Here is a 20908-nt window from a genome sequence, read left to right on the forward strand (position 1 = left end):
GATTTAGCCATAATACTTGCAAAAATATTGTTGTGTCTTTACAAAACACTAATCACTCAAGCAGACCCGGTCATATGAGCTTTCACACTTCCATTATTGTTTATCTTCTTCATCACATATTCAGTACGTAACTTATCCATGCACGTAACTTAGAAATGTTATTTTTTGTTGTGTGGATTGTGTTGAGGTTGACAAAATTGGTTTTTCACATATGTAGCATGAGATAAGTAAAGTTCACATGTACCAAGAATTAAGTAAAATAGGTTTTTCCTTTTTAATGTTGATTTTGTTGATGCTGTTTTACGTAAAATATTCATAATGTTATTCTAATGAAGTGTTGTTAGGAATGTTTTAAGTAATATAAACCATATGTACCACGAATCTCATATTAGGTGTCTTGGTGGATGAAATTCCTAGGTTTCTTTGTTAATGTTGGGTTATGTAAAATGACTATGAGGCTATACTTACGATGTGCTCTTAAAAAGTGTTGATGTTTTGTTTAGTAGAATGTTTATTATCATTATTGTTGTTTAAACAAAGATGACCGATTTAACCACCACCTATCTCACAACCACCACCTCTCCAACAACCACTACCTCTGCTACAACCACATCTACTAAGACTTAAAGTAAAATAAATTCTAGAGATGCCACGCTAATGGTTAGGTTGACAAAAGCCCGAAATACCGGTGTTAGACTGACAGTTGAATTTTGTTGACAAAGTGGTAAGTTTTGTGGTGAAAATGCTATTACTTTTAAGATTTAGGTGGCATTACTTGGTAAAAGAAAAGTGAGCATTTTGTATGATGATTGGAGCCAATTTGATAGTGACGTGAAAGCAAGTATATGGGAAGATATTGGAGTATCTATTTTAACTTTCATGATCTTTTTGCAAGTGTATAATTTATTTAATACTAATACCAACTTTATTATGTAAATATAAAATATTTTTGTTCTTCCGAATGAGGATAAGCAGTAAAATAAATGGATATCACGTGTTTGTGAGCATTGGAGGGGCTTTAAGACATAACGCATTGGGGATTTTATTTAGAAACCAAATAGTTCATTGGGGCTTTAAGACATATCTCCTTTGAGAGAGCTTTTTCGAATATCGCAACACTTTCGAATATCGCAACACTTTTCGAATATCGCAACACTTTTGACTTCCTAGCCCGTATCTACCATCACGCCATGAGAAATGGAAGAGAGCACATCAAATACTGGGAAGTGAGTTCAATTCAAAGGTTACATGTGCAGTTGCTAAAAAGATTGTAAGTAGATTATTTTTTCAACATTATTAATTGTAGTAAATTCAATTTAGTAATGAACTTTTATTTGCGTTGTAGGATTCTCTAGTTTAAAAAACCTATGTTGGTGTCTTTGTTCCATAACAACACCATGATATATTGGTAGAAGAGATCGGAACTAATGAGAATGGTGGTCGTGTTAGTGGTGTTGAATGAGGCATCAAACTGAGGTAATTTTTAGGATCATCATCAAATAGTGACGAAATGCGTAAAAATAGATTAAAGACCTAGTATATCAGAGGATGGAGGAGAATATGCATGGGAATATATAGGAAACATTGGAAAAGGAGGAAACGGATATGTGGGATAGTGTGACCCAGGAGGTACAAGAGAGGGTGACCTAAGAGGCGAAGGAGAAGCTGACTCAGGAGGTGCATGAGAGTATGACCTCGGAGGTGCAAGAGTGGGTGACTAAGGCGATGCAGGAGAGGGTTACCAAGGAGGTGCAGGAGAGTGTGACCTCAGAATACAGGAGACTGTGGCACAAGATGTGATTGAGGTAATATAAGCTTAGTTTAAGAACTTTCTTGTTTCGTTTGTCTGATTAAAAATATGTGTTATGGGTTGTTGCTTTATGTATTGTGTTATTGTTGTTTCTATGATACAACAATTGAAATAAATGGGTGTATTTTCCCATCCAATATTAAATTAACTAGACATAGTTAAGAAAGTAGTTTTGGATAGACATGAAAGGTAGTTATTCATCTTCGATCTTCCATCACAACATTGAGACCCAAATATCTCAACTTGATCCCTGTAAAGATTGACAAGTATGGTAAAGGAAATTGGAGACTCCTTCCCAAAACAATTAGAACATGAACCAAAACAATTATGTTTTATAGAAAATATTTGTATTGGGGATATAGTAAGGGGTACTAATTTGCTTGACATAATCGTACTTCAATTATGGTCGTGCATTATGGTTATGCACGTAAATACAATTTTATGGTGATTTCAATTTATATTAATTATTCTCAAATACTTTTAATGTCAAATTTTGTATTAACATCATTTAGGTACATGCATCATATTTGTGCCCAAAGAGATTTAGGAAAGTATGATTTTTTGAACACATACCATATTCAATTTTACCAAATGTTCATCAAATTATATCCAAACTTACATAAAAAATAAGTTAATTCAAGAGAAAAAAGATTGTTATCTAGGACCGTTTATTCATTCATAAGTATATATGATTTGTGTTTCTCTTATTTAATATTCATTTTTTTTACCAATTATTAATTATTCTGGATGTTTATGCAGTGGTCATTGGCAACTATAATTATTTGTCCCAAAAACACTTGTGTAATAATGTTATGCTCATTACAATAGAGTCTTTGATTCAAAGATGAAAGGAATTACTAGCGTGTAAGTGGTACTTTTGAAATACTAAAATGTTACCTTTATTTTTTAATCATTTTTATTTATGTTTAATTTTTTTTCTAACATGTAGAGTTATGGAGGGATACAATCTTGTGTCTCATGGTTGATGAAATAAAAAGCCAAATTCATTTTCCCAAAAGTAATTTGTATCATTTGTGACATTCTTTAAATTTTATCAAATGTATTACTTGTGTTTTCTGTGCATTAACCATTACATACAAATTATTTGTAGTTACGGAGACAATCAAACTCATATGCATGTGGATATTATGTTAAGAAACATATGTCGGATATTGTTTCTGGGGACATTAGGGACTCATGGGCTAAGATAGTCACTTTATCCATATGCATGTAATTTATTTATGTTACTTAAGTTAATGTTCTTGTTATTGGCTAGAAAAATATTTATTTTGTTATCGTTGTGTTATCCTATTTTAAATTTTATTTAAATTATAGGTTTTTAACAATGAGACACCATTCACACAAAAAAGATATAAATAACACCCATTCTTGTTGGGTTGGTTGATTCCTATATTACTTATGATTTAAACTAATTTCTCCCATGTTATTGCCTAGTAGCCTAAATCAGTATGATGTAAACGATTTAAAAATGTATTTTGTATGTAAAAAATACTCCTTGCTGATTTGCTTCCTTGTATAAAAATATGTATTCTATAAAAAAAAAATATGTGTATGTGTTTCTGTCTAAAAGGCTCCTGGCTAGTTTGTTGTCTGTTGAAATCATGTGTATAATAGGTTTTGTCATAAAAGTGTATATATAGAGAGGTCAAAAAGAAAATCACGTAATATTAAAAAAGCAATGTTTTTCCCTCGATTTTACTCCTAACCGAGGTAAATACCAACATTTCACCTCGGATAATAAAACCAGCCGAGAGGAAAAGTGGGTCCGCTTTCAAAATTTGAAAGTACAATAATGCATTTGTTGGGGATCAAACCCATGACATATATAACTTTCCACTCGGTTGGTATATCAACTGAGGAAAACAGTGACACATTTTTCATGACATCCTTCTTTACCTCGACCGAAAAGAGGTAAAAACTTTTTTTCAACCGAAGTAAAATCACTTATTCATAGTAGTGGAAGGATATGCTAGAGGCTCCATTTTAAATTAAGGAAATAAAGAAAGTGGTGTGGCAAGGTGATAGTGAGAAAATCTCAAGGCATGATAGGTGTAATCTAGGTTTTTTCATTAAGTGCTGGTAGTTTTTAAAGGAAGATCAATTGCAAGCTCCTAAAGCCATAAATGTCTATTCCTTTACACTTATCTCCAAAGTAGAAAAGCCCCAAAGAATTTAGGAATTCAAGCCTATATGTTTAGTGGGGAGTTTGTACAAAAATCATTTCAAAGATCACAACAGCTAGATTGAAAAGAGTAATGGGTAATTTGATATCTAACTATTAATATTTCTTTATCCACCAAAGGCAAATACATGATAGTGTGTTGGTGATCAATGAACTATTGAACTTTGTAAAAAGGAATAAGATGGGATTCATAATGGTTAAGTTTGACTTCAAGAAGGCTTATGATTCTATGTAATGGGATTACCTATGATATATGATAAGAAGAATGGAATTTGACTCTAAGTGGATGAAAGCAATTGTGTTCACTAGTTCAATGTCAGTCCTAGTTAATGGTAGTTCAACATTGGACTTTTAGATCGTAGAGGTTTACGCCAAGGAGATCCAATGTGACCATTCTTATTCATGTTTGTTGTTGAAGGGTTCATTGGGCTAATGCATAATGCTACTCATTTGGGAGAGTTTTGGGGGTTCCAAGTGAATGAATATTTATAGTTCGAATTACATAATTTGCGGATGAAACTATATTAGTGTGTCATGGCTCTTGGAGGAATTTGTGGAGCATCAAGGCAATCATGCATGGATTTTAACTTGCATTCAGGATATGTGTAAATTTATAAAAGAGTAAGTTGTATGTGTAGGGAGAGTTTTTCACTAGGGAGCGTTGAACATTGTAAGATTTCTTCTTTTAGAACAACACATTTGTAAGAGATACACCAAATATTCACCCAAAACCTTAAGGTGATAGGTGGGTGGATTCTATCATTTATAAATACTCAAGTCTCCATATTTCCAACAAATGTGAGACTATTACCCACACTTGCTACATTCTCAACACTCTCCTTCAAATGTGAGTCCATGATGTTCCTCATTAAATGGAAGTTCTTCTTATTTCCACAAACTCCTGTACCGCATGAAACGTTTCTTACTCACCATCTTTGTGGCACCGTTGACTTTTGATACAAGTAAGTCGGTCTCTTTCTCGAATCAGACTTTAATACCATTTGTTGGGGGAGTTTTTCACTAGGGAACATTGAACATTGTATGATTTCTTCTTTTTAGAGAAACATCTTTGTGAGAGACACACCATATATTCACCCAAAATTTTAAGGTGATAGGTGAGTGGGTTTTCTCACTTATAAATGTTCAAGTCTCTGTACTTCCATAAAATGTAAGACTATTATTACCCACACTACTCACACTTAATACATTCTCAAGAATATGATATCCACTTGCAAGAGGATTTTTTTACAAGTGGCGTCATCATTCTTATCTTGTGGAATTGTCTCAATTCCGCGGGTGTGAATTCATGAAGGAAAGCTGCGTGGAAATTCTTGCAAAACTTAGAAGAAGATTTTCAATATGGAAGGGAAATCACTTTTCATTAGGAGGGAAGGTTGTTATGTTGAATGTAGCATTGAACAATATTTCCTTTTACAAGTCTCCTAAGGCCATCATTCAAGAGACAACCAAACTGCAGCGTGCCTTCCCATTCCTTTGGGAAGGTGATGATGAAAACGGAAAGATTATTTGCCTTAGCTGGAATAGAGTTTTAATGTCCAAGAAATCTGGAGGCTTGGGAGTAAAAAACTGTCAAAGATTCAACCTTGCTTTATTAAGCAAGTGGAGTTAGAGAATCATTAATGATCATGGAGCCATCTGGTATGATATGCTTGCAAACTGGTATATAGAGACGTTGAAGATAAAATCATGGATTCACTCTGGCAGATAGACGTGAGATGAGTTGGTTCAGTAGTAACATTACTTGTAAGTTAGGCAACGATAGAGACATAGATTTTGGGAAACACAAATGGCTTTGTCCTAATCCTCTAAGAAGCCTATTTCCAAGCATACCTAACTATTGTTTCAGTACAAACTCTAAAGTGCAAGAAGGAAAAAACATGTAGGAACTGATGACCTATTATTTAAAAATCTCATAATTTACTTATATGAATTAAACATTATGTTATACTTTATGGAATAGCAAAAATCATTTCTTGAAATAAGAATAATTATTAAATGAAATTTAATTACATCAATGTGTTATATTTTTTGAACACAATTACATCGGCCGATAATACACTTGGGTGTATAAGGAGGAGGGCAAAAATTATGTGGACAATCACAATCTTGAATACATCTAATACCTATATAATAAAAAAGAGAATAAAATATTGTTACTATGAAAAAAATCATATTATAAAATTTAGAAATGATTAAAAAAATAGCTTACCGTCAACGTTTATTGCGATGAAAAATAGAAAAACAAAGATAATTAAAACATAAACAAATTTGACAATTTTAACCATATTATCTTTTTTCTTGTATAAAGTAGAATATGAGTTTATCAATTTATAATTTATGAGGTTAATTTTCTCTTTACATTAATTAAATAGTTTTTAGCTCTTATGGAGTTGTAAAGAACATTTTTGTAAATAAAAGTAATTATTAAATGCTTCTTTAGAATATCAATGTGTTCTCTTTGTCCCTTCAGCACACTTCACAAGGAGGTCACATAAAAAACTTATCGATCATAAAATTTCATTCTATTTTAAATTAATAATTTATTGTATGATAACCTATCAGGATAATAAAGAAACATCACAAAATAGGAACTATTTTGCTGCATCAGGGTGATTGTTTATTAGTTTATTTAATATATAGTCTTATATTTTTAGAAATGATGACTATATCCCCATTCTTTGTGCGGATAGATGGTGAAATGAACTAACTAAATAAGAAGAGTTGGATTTATAGGCATCCCTCAATCATTTAGTTGTTAATGAGATGGCCTAACGTATGTTTTGGATAATATTTGGGTTTTGTATAGAAAATGGGACTACAAAAATTATAGGTTTTGTCACTAATAAATTAGAGGAAGAACATTCCAGTAAAAGAATTAAGTTACCAGCGGCATATTAGAAATTTAGGGTTGGATTAAAGTGACATTAATCTTTAAATCTTTTCTCATTATGAATTTTAGTCTCACTTTTGTTTTTACAAATTTTCTATTTTTTTTATATTAGAGAAATTGTAATAACTATTATATGTTAGAACATAAAACTGAAATTTGAAGGTTTAACAATGGTGGAAGAAAAGAAAATTGGAGAAGATGAACTTGAGAGAGAAAAATAGAGAAAATAGTAATATTGGATGAGTATAGATTTTGCAATTAATTTTGAATTGGAATATTACACAAGTATTTATACATTGAGAATAAAATGATACAACTAAAGTGACTTTAAAGAAATAAATTCTGTTAATTATTTGGAAGGGTAAAAACATAATTTTATTTCAATTAACACACCACTTCACTTTAGTTGCTCCAAGTCCACCATGCTCAAGCACTTCTTTAGCCTCTTGAACACATCATTTGTCACACCCTTTGTCAACAAATCCGCGACTTGGTCTTCGCTTCGGCAATAGCTCAATCTAAGCTTTCCATCACCGACCAATTCTCTCAAATAATGAAACCGCATCTCAATATGCTTGCTCCTTCTGTGTGCAATCGGGTTCTTCGCAAGATTTATTGCGGAAACATTGTCTACAAACACTGTGGTGGCAGCATCATCACCACATCCCAATTCCTTCAATAGATTCATAAGTCACATAGCTTGGCACGCACCTAACGACGTCGCAATGTACTCGGCCTCACAAGAAGAGAGTGCTACAACCGGTTCCTTTTTCGAACACCAAGATATTGGTGTACTACCAAACATAAAGATGTACCCCCGCCGTCGATTTTCGGTCATCTTTATCTCCGCACCAATTAGAATCGATGTAGCCAAGTAAATTGCACTTACGCCCCGTGTCCGATGCGGGAAAGAGAATTCCGCAACCAAGAGTACCTTTCACATATCTAAGGATCCTCTTGACCTCCGTCAAGTGAGACACCTTCAGTCTCTCCATGAATCTACTCGCAATACCGACACTAAAAGCCAAATCTGGTCGTGTATTGCACAAATACCGTAACGATCCAATCAAGCTCCGGTAAAGCATTGGATCGACATCATCCTCCTCATCACTTTTGAATAGCTGCACTCTAGCCTCACAAGGTGTAATAGAAGCATTACATGCTCCATATCACACTTTTTCAAAATATCTAGAGCATACCTCCTTTGGTGCATAGCAACCCCACTTTTGACTTGTGGAACTCTATGCCAAGGAAGTAATTCATGACACCAAGGTCCGTCATCTCAAACTCTCTCATGAGCTCACTTTTGAACCTTGAAACACTCTTGTCATGGCTGCCCGTAATCAAGAGATCATCAACATACAAGCAAAGTATAATCACACCATCATTCGTATCCGATCTCACATAAACTCCATGTTCGGATACACATCGTTTGAAACCAATGTCAATAAGAAAGTCGTCAATACATTTGTTCCAAGCTCTTGGAGCTTGTTTCAAACCATACAACGCCTTGTGTAGCTTGTAATACTTCATCTCTTGATCTTTTATCACGAAACCGGGTGGCTGCCCCACATAGACTTCCTCAACAAGAGGACCATTCAAAAACGCAGATTTGACATCCATTTGATAAACCATCCAATTATTGTTATGCGCAATACCAACAACCAAACGAATCGTCTCTAATCTAGCCACCAGTGCAAATACCTCCTCATGGTCTATACCTTCTCGTTGCAAGAACCCCTTCGCCACTAATCGAGCTTTGTGCTTGATTACTTCACCTTTGGGATTTGCTTTAACCTTATAGACCCATCGCACACCTATCGGTTTCTTTCCAAGTGGTAAATTGACCAACTCCCAAGTACCTTTTTTCTCAATAGATTCCAGCTCCTCTTTCATTTCACATATCCACTTAGGATCACTTAAGGCTTCTTCCTCATTTATCGGTTCGGATTCGGCCATAAGCACGAAATGAACAAAATCACCATCGTTATTCACTTCGTTATCTTGGAATCTTTCGTAATCTCGGAGTCTATGAGGCAATGTTGTTTGCCTCACTGGTCTACCATTATTAACAACATCATTTTGCGCTACTGTAGGTGCTGGTACAACGGTGTCGGAAGCCTCCGGATCAGTAATTTCAAAAAATTGCTGCTGCTATTTTTCTCAGTGTAATCGATTACTCCCAATAGGGTAATCGGTTACTGTTGCATTTTCTGTGAGTAATCGATTACTGCTATTTGGGTAATCGGTTACTGCAGCATTTTCTGCATTTTTTACTTCATCAAAAGTCACATCCCGGGTTATGACGATCTTCCGATTTTTTCCATCGAACAACTTGTACCCTCCAGTAGAGTGATATCCTACAAATATCAGCTTCTCACCCTTATCATCCAATTTCTTTCGAAGTTGGTCCGGTACATGACGATATGCAATCGATCCAAAAACGCGCAAATGATTCAAATTCGGTTTGAAGCCACGCCAAGCCTCTTCCGGTGTGATTTTCTCCAGCTTCTTAGTGGGACACCTATTCAACAAGTAGGTGGCTATAGACACAGCCTCACCCCACAATTCCTTAGGCAAATTTTTCCCACAAAGCATACTACGCACCATGTTCATTATTGTACGATTTTCTCTCGACAGCCTCGTTTTGTTGAGGCATATACGGAGGCACCACCTCACGTACAATTCCCTCAAGATCACAAAACTTCCCAAACTCACTAGAGGTATACTCACCTCCACCATCCGTTTTGAGAATTTTGAGCTTCCGACCGCTTTGGCGCTCCACCATGGATTTGAAATTCTTGAAAACTCCAAATACCTCATCTTTTCTCTTGATAAGATATGTCCAAAGCTTCCTACTAAAATCGTCAATGAACGTAACAAAATATGGATTGCCACCAAAAGTCTCTACTTGCATCGGTCCGCAAACGTCGGAACATACCACCTCAAGTAAGCCTTTGGTTCTTCGACTCGCATCTTTGCTAAACACATTCTTGTGTTGTTTAGCCTTCACACATTCCTCACACAATTCAGTTGGAATACTAATGTGTGGCAGCCCCGTTACCATTTCACTTTGTTGCAACTTTCTTAGATCCCTAAAATTAAGGTGACCAAGACGGTAATGCCATAACCACTCATCTCTACTTGCCGCGGTAGCTAGACAACGATGCTCCATAACCTTTAACTCAACCTTAAAGGTTCTATTGGCAGCCATCGGCGCTTTTAGAATCAACACACCATTTGAATCCAAAACGCGTAAAATCTTGTCCTCCAACCGAATTTTGTATCCTCTTTCAAGTAATTGGCCAATGCTTAAAAGATTACACTTAATTCCCGGTATATACAAGACATCTTTGATCCTTGAATGTCCACCATTCCTTTGTCCGATCAAAACATCTCCTACCCCTTCGGCGCTTAAAGTGGTGTCGTCGGCAAATTTGACTTTACTTTTTGTCGCTTGATTGATTTGCACAAACCAATCTTTTCGACCCGTCATATATGTTGAACAACCGGAATCCAAGTACCACTCATCTCTCCCTTGGACTCCATCACGAACAGTAACCATTGCATTTCGATCCGAATGCATTTTCTCGCTATTTTCTGGAACGGTACAGCTGCTGTCCCGCAAACTGTCACTACTGTAGCTGCTGCCCGGAACATTCGTAATGCCATAACTCCCCTCCGTGATCATTACTATAAGTGTGTCCTCATCATTTACCTCTTCCCTAGCAACCTTGGCTTCATTATTGTGATTCTCATTCGATTTTCCACGACACGAATTTGCAAAGTGTCCAAACTTTCAGCACTTGTAGTATTGCACCTTACTCACATCACGCTTCTTGAAACCATTGTTATGACCACTATCCTTGGAGCTACTTTCACCCTTTTCACTCGTCGAATGCTTTGAATTTTGCGAATTGTTTGAACCAAAATTCTGAAAATTTGATTTACCTTTCGCCGCAAATTTTCCTTTCGACCTCTTATTCTTCTCATTGAAACGCGCTTGCAAAGCAATCTCCGCTTTGGCTTTGTCGGCGCCTCTCTCATCCATCCTTTGTTCATGTGCCTCTAACGAACTTTGCAATTCATCCTTGCTCAAAGTTGTTAGATCCTTTGATTCTTCAATAGCCACAACTATGTTGTCGAAACGCGGCGTTAACGAACGCAATACTTTCGATACAACATTCTGCTCAAGAATCGTTTCCCCACAAGATTTGATTTGATTAACTAACCAGGTAATGCACGTAATGTAGTTGTTGATCGTTTCTTTATCTTCTATTTGTGTTAACTCGAATTGTCGCTTGTAAGTTTGTAACCTTACAACCTTCGCTTTGACGGCACCGGCATATGCTTTCTCCAAGATTTCCCATGCTTGCTTCACCGATTCACAATCGCCAACCTTCTCGAAATTTTCGTTATCAACACACAATGAATCAAGAATAGGGCTTTGTAATCCTTCTTCTTATCTTCTTTGTGTGTAGCTCTTTGAATGTCGGTAGCCTCTTCCCCTAATTGTGTAACTCCATTGACGACGATTTCAAGCACCTCTTGATAACCAAACAAAACCCTCATTTGTTTTGCCCATTTATCATAGTTTGTTGAATCAAGAATCGGGAGATTGGTGGAAATTCGATCATTGGAAACTGTTGCCATTGTTGTAGCGGATTAGGATCGATAACCAAGGCTCTTGATGCCAAATGTTAGAACATAAAACTGAAATTTGAAGGTTTAACAATGATGGAAGAAAAGAAAATTGGGGAAGATGAAGTTGAGAGAGAAAAATAGAGAAAAGAGTAATATTGGATGAGTATAGATTTTGGCATTAATTTTAAATTGGAATATTACACAAGTATTTATACATTGAGAATAAAATGATACAACTAAAGTGACTCTAAAGAAATAAATTTTGTTAATTATTTGGAAGGGTAAAAACAAAATTTTATTTCTATTAACACTATAAACCCTCACACAATCCTGAATATCAAAGTTTGAACTCTAGTGACAGTGTTTAACGTAACAATATTGATTTATGTCTGTTGAAATAGAATTTATGGATTCTTTTATTATTTTAACTACTTAAAATAAATACTCTTTTATTCGATGTCGTTAAATTTAAGTTCATCATTATAACAAAGTTTTTGTGTATGATTTTATTGTTATTGGCAATGATTTAATACACATGCTCAAATCACTACTAACCTCTCAAAAGCACATGTACATGTTATATGCCTAAACCTTTAAGACAAGAAAGTAGGAATCAAATACTGCTAAATAGATTGGAATTATTAAAACTAGGAAAGGAATATGCTTATTGTCTCGTTACAAAATCATAATTGGTTGGAGAATCAGTGGTTGTGATATACAATAGTCGATCTGAGTTTACGATTATAGTGAAAAATAGAGAAAAGAGTAATATTGGATGAGTATAGATTTTGGCATTAATTTTGAATTAGAATATTAAACAAGTATTTATACATTGAGAATAAAATGATACAAATAAAGTGACTCTAAAGAAATAAATTTTGTTAATTATTTGGAAGGGTAAAAACAGAATTTTATTTCAATTAACACTATAAACTCTCACACAATCCTGAATATCAAAGTTTGAACTCTAGTGACAGTGTTTAACCTAACAATATTGATTTATGTCTGTTGAAATAGAATTTATGGATTCTTTTATTATTTTAACTACTTAAAATAAATACTCTTTTATTCGATGTAGTTAAATTTAAGTTCATCATTATAACAAAGTTTTTGTGTATGATTTTATTGTTATTGGCAATGATTTAATACACATGCTGAAATCACTACTAACCTCTCAAAAACACATGTACATGTTATATGTCTAAACCTTTAAGACGAGAAAGTAGGAATCAAATACTGCTAAATAGATTGGAATTATTAAAACTAGGAAAGGAATATGCTTATTGTCTCGTTACAAAATCATAATTGGTTGGAGAATCAGTGGTTGTGATATACAATAGTAGATCTGAGCTTACGATTATAGTGAAAAAGGGGGATGGCCTTCAAGGTTAGTACCCCAACACTTAAGTCACTATGAGAGGGAGAAGAGTGAATGAAGTTTAAATTTGAAATTGTGTACCTGAAATTGGCGCACCTTCTCTTTATATAATGAAACGGTTATAACAAACCGATATCTTGAACTTTGATCGCCTGTATTTTTCTGTTGGGTAGTTCCTATGCGTTTCAAACATTCTAGATGAGTTGTGACTCTCACTGGATGGTCAATCGATTATCATTATGGTCACTCCTTAACAGTTTCCACTCAAGCCCTTGTTTAGGTATAGCACTGCAAGAGTTTGTCGTATGCCTCATTCATTGATCACTCTTCAACTGTTGTGGAAAGTAAAGAGGAGGTGTTATAGTTTCTTGGGAATTCATGTCTTTAATGTGCCATATGCTTCAAATGTATTTTCGGATGTACTCTCATAAAGACCCTTGAGAGAAAATACATTTGAGTGTTTGACATGAGTGATGTGAAACGTTAATAGGATTTACTCTCTTTAGTAAGTCAACACATGATTCTTGAGGAATTTTTTCACATATCTTTGACATGTTCTTCCTGCTTCGTTTTTGTCTATATTTCTTTCAAAACTTTTCTTCCTATATTTCAAGAAAGTATTGCTTACCATGAATCAAAAATAGAATGAAGATACCAATACTTCTTGGGTTAATACTACGTCTTCTTTAATCATTTATATTTTCACTCGTGAGGATAGTCTCGACAAAGCCTTTTTAGATGTTGGTCTCTCTTAGGATTGGAGTGTCTTCACCTTAGGCAAAAATGATAGAATATGTAATGAGTACAATGATTGTGTCATTCCTTTCTTAGAGTTTTTCAACCATTTGATGATTGCTCCATCGTAGTTTCATCATGTAAGTTAGGTGTATGTGTAAATCTTCCAATATTCGGGCGAAAACTTAAATGGGAAGCCCTATTTAACCATTATTTTTTTATCTCTTTAAATTTCAATGTCGTTCTGCGACTAAAGCACGGGGCCACAATTTGATACACTTGGCGTCCATAATCTGTAGTTTTGGGACATTTTTAGCGGGTTTAAGGCATTTCGAAAGTCGATTCTTCCTGGTCACTACTTTTGACCCTGAGTCTCAAGAAATTGTATGCACCTTAGGGGAAAAGTGAGAGGTAGGTGCACCAGCTTGGTCCCCAAGTACAAGAATGAGGGTCATATTAGGATGGGGAACATATTGTATATCTACAAAGGGGACGAGCATTCCAAAGAAGACCAAATCTGACGAAGTGACTTAAGGGCTTTTTCAAAGACGTGTGTTACCCTAGGGGTGTTGCTCCTTAGAATGAAGCTTCATGGAAATTCTTGAAATGACTCATTGACACCTATCTATTAAAGGATGTCCCATAGAAAATAGGAAGATTATTTTTTGTGAGTCTCAGATGCCCTAGGTCTCTTCGTCGTTGATTTCACTTATTTGTAATGTGCTCGCTTTAATAATAATTGCACGCAAATTCAATGAAGGATGAGGAGTCGTTCAGTCTTTTACGATAGGGAATATTGCTAACATAAACTGTAGCAAGCCCTTAACTACTTCAAGGAGGGTTAGTGTTCTTTCACCCCTAGAGTCCCTTAGGAATTTTGCTTCTTTGAATGTTCCTCGGCAGTCTTTGCATGAGTCAGGTCCCCCGACTCTTTCGCGGTTGATGGGCCCAAGTCCCCACTTTTCTAAATCACATATGGTGTATCCCTCAAAAGAAGGTTATTCTTATTTAGCCAACCTGATCGGGTGTGCTTATGAGGAAGAATTTAAGGAGTTTTGTGTGATATCTAGATGTGCATCTACTTCTCTGGCCATTGGTGGGGCTGGTCGTTAGGGCGCTATATAATCTTACTAGAAATGCAAAGAGAAGTAACATATAGAAGAAAGTGTTCATAGTTTGAAGCTCTAATGGGATACATACTAGCAGGAAATACAAAAAGCTTATGCTTCTCTTGCCGGGGTAGGTGACTCTTTACGCCCCCTCAGTCTCCTTAGATCTCTTTCCGACCAGGTAAGTTTTTTAGTGAGGGTTGTTTCGAGGAAGGATAAATCTCTAGATTCTACCCAGGTTACATTTTCATCTACTCAGGCACCACTTTCCATTGTTTAGAGATATATAAAGGCTCTGCATCTTGAGAATTCCTCAGTGGCTCAACGTTTAACAGAGTGCTCTACTGCTAGCCTTATGGCTATTTCGTAGTTTTTGAGAATACCTTGCAGCAAGTGGAACATTTTCACCATCCTTTACTTATTTCAGGGGAAATGGTTCAATCGGGCCAGATGCTCAAAGGTGGGAAGGTATTTTACTTGTTGGGATAACCTTCCATTCATTTTTTTCTATATTTGTAATGAAGAAATATATATGTTTTTTTTACCTGTTTGAGGTATGTGTGTTTGATCCTGAATGTAGTATTTTGGGTTCCGTGCAAATTTACGAGGTTTTTTCACATAGTTTATTGGATGTCTCTAAGGCCATTCCCAACCAAATGTTGATACCCCTTCCCCCACCCAGGTGAAAATCAAAACCAAGGTCGACGTGTGACCAATCCAATGCAGCCTCTGGAGTGGCTAGCTACAAGAGGGGGTGGACCCTCATTGTCATTTTAGTGATTCTGCCACTTTTTTGTGTGTTTTCTTCACCCTGTAGGGTTTTGATTCTTATGGTCACACACATTTGGAATTTGTAACAACATTTATATCTCTTTTTGTTGGGACTTTGATCCCTATGTTCCTACCCCCAAACTCTTTCTTACCTTGTACAATCATAAAGAAGGTAAATCTTTCAGAACTTGCAACTTTTAATAAATAATTTGAAATTCATGTTACATTTACGAAAAAAGAAAATTGATTATACATAAAAAAAATCAAACATGAATTTGAAAACATAACCATGTGGATTTGTCGCGGCTTACTCCTTGTTTTTTCTCTTGTTGCATCAGCCACTCTTGGGAGATCGAATGTTCATGCTTCTGAGTTGGCCAATTAAGGATGCCACGTTGATTTGTATGGCCTCTCCTACTCCTTGGTCATACTTGAGTGCTTGGTATATTCTTTTCCCCCCTCCGGATCAACATTGATTGTGACCGGCATTCCCTGAAGATTATAAAATTTGAGCTTGAGGTGCATCGGTAAGGCTACAACGTCCTAAGGTGGCTTCGAATGGTTTGGCAAGAATGCAGTTAAAAACACTCTTTCATGGCGCTACAAGGAACTTCAAGCTGACTATTCAATTGTCTTTCCCCTCTCCTACATATATCATCAAATCTATGTACCCCTAGGAACAAGTCATCGTATCGTTAAACGCCTGCAAATATGAGCTTTCCTACGACCATAAGCTTCCTATTTCAAGACCCGTCAACTCAAACACATAAGAGTACATGATGTCGCACAAGCTATCATCGTCAATCAAAATTTGAGGGACACCGAAATGTTCGATCGTATCCATTATGACAAAGGGGAAGATTTTATTTGGGGTTCCCTCGATTTTCTTGCAATCCAATAACCTATGAATATGCCTATTAGGGGTTTTAGTGGGCATACCTCTATCATTCTTATGGATGGCCAAAATCTCAATGTATTTCTTTCCATCGTCCCTTTGGATGTGATATTTTCTAAGGGGACCCTTTCAGTGATATCAACAATGTATTAATGTTTCCCATAGATGGCCTCCTTGTCCTCACCACTGCCTTCGCAACTTTTGAGAGAGACTTACTATTTGGAGACTCTTCTCTCTCTCTTTTTCCTCTATTCACATATTCAGATAACCGGCCTCTTTTTATCAACCTCTTGATAGCATCTTTCAGTTTATATAGTCATCACTGTTAAGGTTGTGGCCCTTGTGGAAGCGGCATTACTTTGTCTTATCTGTTCGAGATGAATCTCTGATGGGAAATGGGATCCTGATTCCTCCTTTTCGAAACTATGTGCTAGAACACTCTTGATAAATATTCTCCCATGAGTGTATTTATCATACCGATTATGCACTCCCAAGTCAGATTTATATTTCCCCTAGTTAAATTTTTTCCTTGTCTCGCAACTAGAGTTGGCGTCAGTGGTGATCGGGTTGTTGAACCAGGTGTTAAGCTTTTCCTCGAGATTGGTGAAAGATTGAGCCTGATTCAGCAGTTCCTTCTTGGTTCACACATCTCTTCTTCCCAACTTCTTCTGAAAGAGCTATCCTAAAGTAGAGCATTCTCAAATATCCAACATTTGAGATCCTCTTTGTCTCCTTCAACTTCCACAGCCACTTACATGAAGTGGTCAATGTAATAACATAGACTTTCCTTCTTTCCTTGAGTGAACCATCTTAAGGAAATTACTGTCACTGGTTACCGTTTACTAGTAGGTTGGTCCAAAATTCGATGCTCCCATATGACAGAGTGTTGAACCATGGTCTGGCTAATCCAATCAAGGTTAACACAAACACTTTACAATTGGAAGCTTTATCAATGTGGAAGTAGTTCAACCGTTCATTAACGAGTTGCACATGCTCACCAGGATCTGTTTTCCCATTGTATTCGCCTAGCTTATGAGGTTTCTCCAATAAATTAAGTATTATATTTTCCAAAATGTAGGATCATAGAGGATGCTTTTGCTAATTCTTTGTTGGTTGTTCATCTATCTGGTCCTATGGAGGAGCATGGTTTCCCCGGTCTCCTTCAGAGCTTTGAGGAGGAGTTTGATGCTTCTTACTCTTCTAGTTATTCTACGACTTCAGAGCTTCGCCTCTCCTCGAAGGAGTCGGCTCAGAGATGGTGGCTTCGATTCTCTTTGACATGGTCTCTTACGTGGTATTTCCCCTTAGAGGTGCGTTATGCGGGCTTTATTCAAAACGAAGAAAATTCTCGTCTATTACTTATGAATTTTATTAGTGAGCAATGTTGTACATGTTGTTTAGCAATTCAATGGCTCCTTGTATTTTGAGATTTGCTTGAAGCAGTTGGAACCAAACAATGCTTTTGGTTACAAAGACGGTGTTGGTATTAGAGGTCTGATCAAAGGAACTAGAGTAGATCCAACAACATGAAGAGGTTGGAGTAGATTTAACTAAACCCTGCTACTTGATTGGTGATGCCTTGATGAGGATCTTGTTGATTGATCTTTGCTTGAGCAACAATGACGGAGTTATCAGCTTTGTGTAATAGGGAGAAACGAGTATCTTTAGATCCATCCATTGGTAAAAGGTTAGAAAGTTAAAATCTAGAATATCAGGAAATCAAGGTTGATACTCTATTTTCTTTGGCTCAACGTGATGGATCTAGTGTTTGATTTTGATAACTCTAGTTTGATAAGCTAAAAAGGTTTCAGGAAATAATTGGTTTTGAAAATGCCTCAATGCACAAGGGCAGAAGACTTAAACTTTGAATGTGTGGCATTGATTTTTGGTTAATTGATTAGTTTGCAAAAATGTTATAATTAATTTAATTTAGAAATTAAATTGAATGATATAACTATATACATAATTGATTTTTATTTTGAGATTTTAATGAACTAAAGAGAGTATTTTTTTATATCTTTTTTATTATTAAAAGAAGGAAAGTTTATTTTTGTATTTTTCTTGATTTGGTTAAAATAACTTAATCATAAAAAACAAGTTTTTGTATTTTGTATTTTATTTTTATTTTTTGTAATTAATTAAATATTAATGAAAAGGTGAGAGGAACAAATTTTTGTTTATTGTTATTTTAATAATTATAAAGAAACTAACCTAAATTTATTTTAAGAGAAAGAAAATAAATTATGGTCAACTTGATTATACATTGATTTTTACAAAAATAATGTTGAAATTTGAAATGGTATTGTTTATTATTTCTTTTGAAACTGGTTATATTTATTAATTTAAAACTAAATTATGGTTTTAATTTTAAATAGGGGTATGGTAATGTTTATGATTTTTTCAAACAAAATCACGAATGAATGAAGAGAAGTTTTGGAGTAAATAAAAGTGGGTTTTTTTGTGTAATAAAAGTAATTAAAAATGGACTATGAAAAATAGAATAAAAAATAAAACAAAATTAATTGTGTGAATCAAAATCGAACTAAATGAAATTATTTTTAGAAAATTTGAGAAAACTAAACTAAAAATTAAGACAACAAACAAATAAGTCCACCATAAACAAAAACAAATTGATTTCCTAAGTAATTATCGGGCATCAAATCAAAAATAAAATATCAAACAATAACTGAGGTAATAAGAGGAAATCGACCTACGGGGAGGAGATTGTCCCCGATGAGCAAAGAGTGAAAGTATTCCTTTTTAGCTCCTTCGTTTTTCCATGATTTTTGCTTCGTAATTCTTCTCCCTTTGAATGTTCTTCGCTTACTCGTACTTTTCTTGCAAAGATTGATGATGGAGGGTTTAGGGTTTGATGTTGTTGTTCTTCAATGTGAAGAGCAACAACTTTTATAGAATGAATTTGTGAATTGTGGATGAGAAAAAAATATAGAAAACTTGTGCTATTTATAGATAAGAATTAGGTCAAAAATTGAATGAGATTTGAATATTTTTGGAATGATTTCATTTGACCTGATTTTATCTATTTGTTAAAGACTAAGACAATGAATTTAGATGGATTAATGATTTTGTGAATGAATTAAATGAAAAGTAAATTTTGATAAAAAATAATGTACAAAAAAGGAATAATAGAAAGACTCTTATTTTTTTATATTGAATTTCCTTGATTTTTCGACTAAAATACATGGAAAATCAATAATATCATAATTATTAAAAATAAATTAATAAAAAATATGAAAATGATAAATAAATAATAAAAAACGTGTAATTTTTAATTATAAAATAATGTAAATGAAGGTAAAAAAATATAAAAACATAGAGAAAACTTTAAAAGTAAGGAAAGTGAGATTCAAACTCAAGACCTTCCATCCTTATAACTCATTACACATGCTTTTCTACCAGTTGTATCATTTTATTTATTCGAAATAAAGTGTTACTAGAAAGCATATGAAGGGTGAGTAAAATTTAGGATACGACACTAACTCAATCAATATGGACAATCCCCTTATGATTTTTACAAACAAGAGAACAATCCTCTCCTTTTCACTCTCTTGCTTCCAACAATCCTGGACAGCAAGGTATTCATGTTAATCTAATTTTATACAAGAGTTTGAAGTTTGATAACAATGTATACTAATTATTAGAATTGATCTTCTCTATCAAACAAGCAATTCACAATATGTTATACAGGTGCTAAAAGATTATAGTGTTGAAACTTTCAGAAATGCAATGAAAAAGTATGCAGTAAGTTTTAACCAAAAATTTTATGACATGACACTTGTTTTAAAAATGAGAGAGTAATGAGTTTGAATTGTAATGAAAGAGGCGAAATTTTGAAATCTGAAACATGCAGTATTTATATGTGTATCACATCATTTTGAAAGAGTGTATTATGATCAATCAATGCAATGTTTGATGGTATAACAACAAATTACGTTTGAATCAGATTTTTTTCATGAAAAATTGTCACTACTTCATTGGTAACCGGTTAACACATTATTGTAGACGGTTACAGCTGAAGCAAAGCCTAAAAAATATTTATTTTTGCATGTGTAACCGGTTACACCTGATACATTTTCAAAAGCTAAGTTATTTTTACGTTTTGAGTAACATATGTGAATTATGGCAGTTTTAAGTCCTATTACGACAGTTTCAAATGCCACATTAACAAAAACAGAATGTTTGAAGCAATCTTCTGAAAATATAATTTTTACGTTTGTGTAACCGATTATCATAAATGGTGTTATTAGTTACACCTACTATAAATTTTATTAAGTGTTAAACATAGGTTTGTATGTGAAAGAATTTGTCATGATCTTTCTGAGTACTTTAGTATAACATATAATGGAATTGTAACTTGTACCTAAAGATGATGATCAAGCTCCAAAGAGGTCCAAGTTTATCTTGAAAAAATTGCTTGAGATACAAGTCTTG

Source organism: Lathyrus oleraceus, chromosome 5, assembly GCF_024323335.1.
Source record: "Lathyrus oleraceus cultivar Zhongwan6 chromosome 5, CAAS_Psat_ZW6_1.0, whole genome shotgun sequence".
NCBI lineage: Eukaryota > Viridiplantae > Streptophyta > Magnoliopsida > Fabales > Fabaceae > Lathyrus > Lathyrus oleraceus.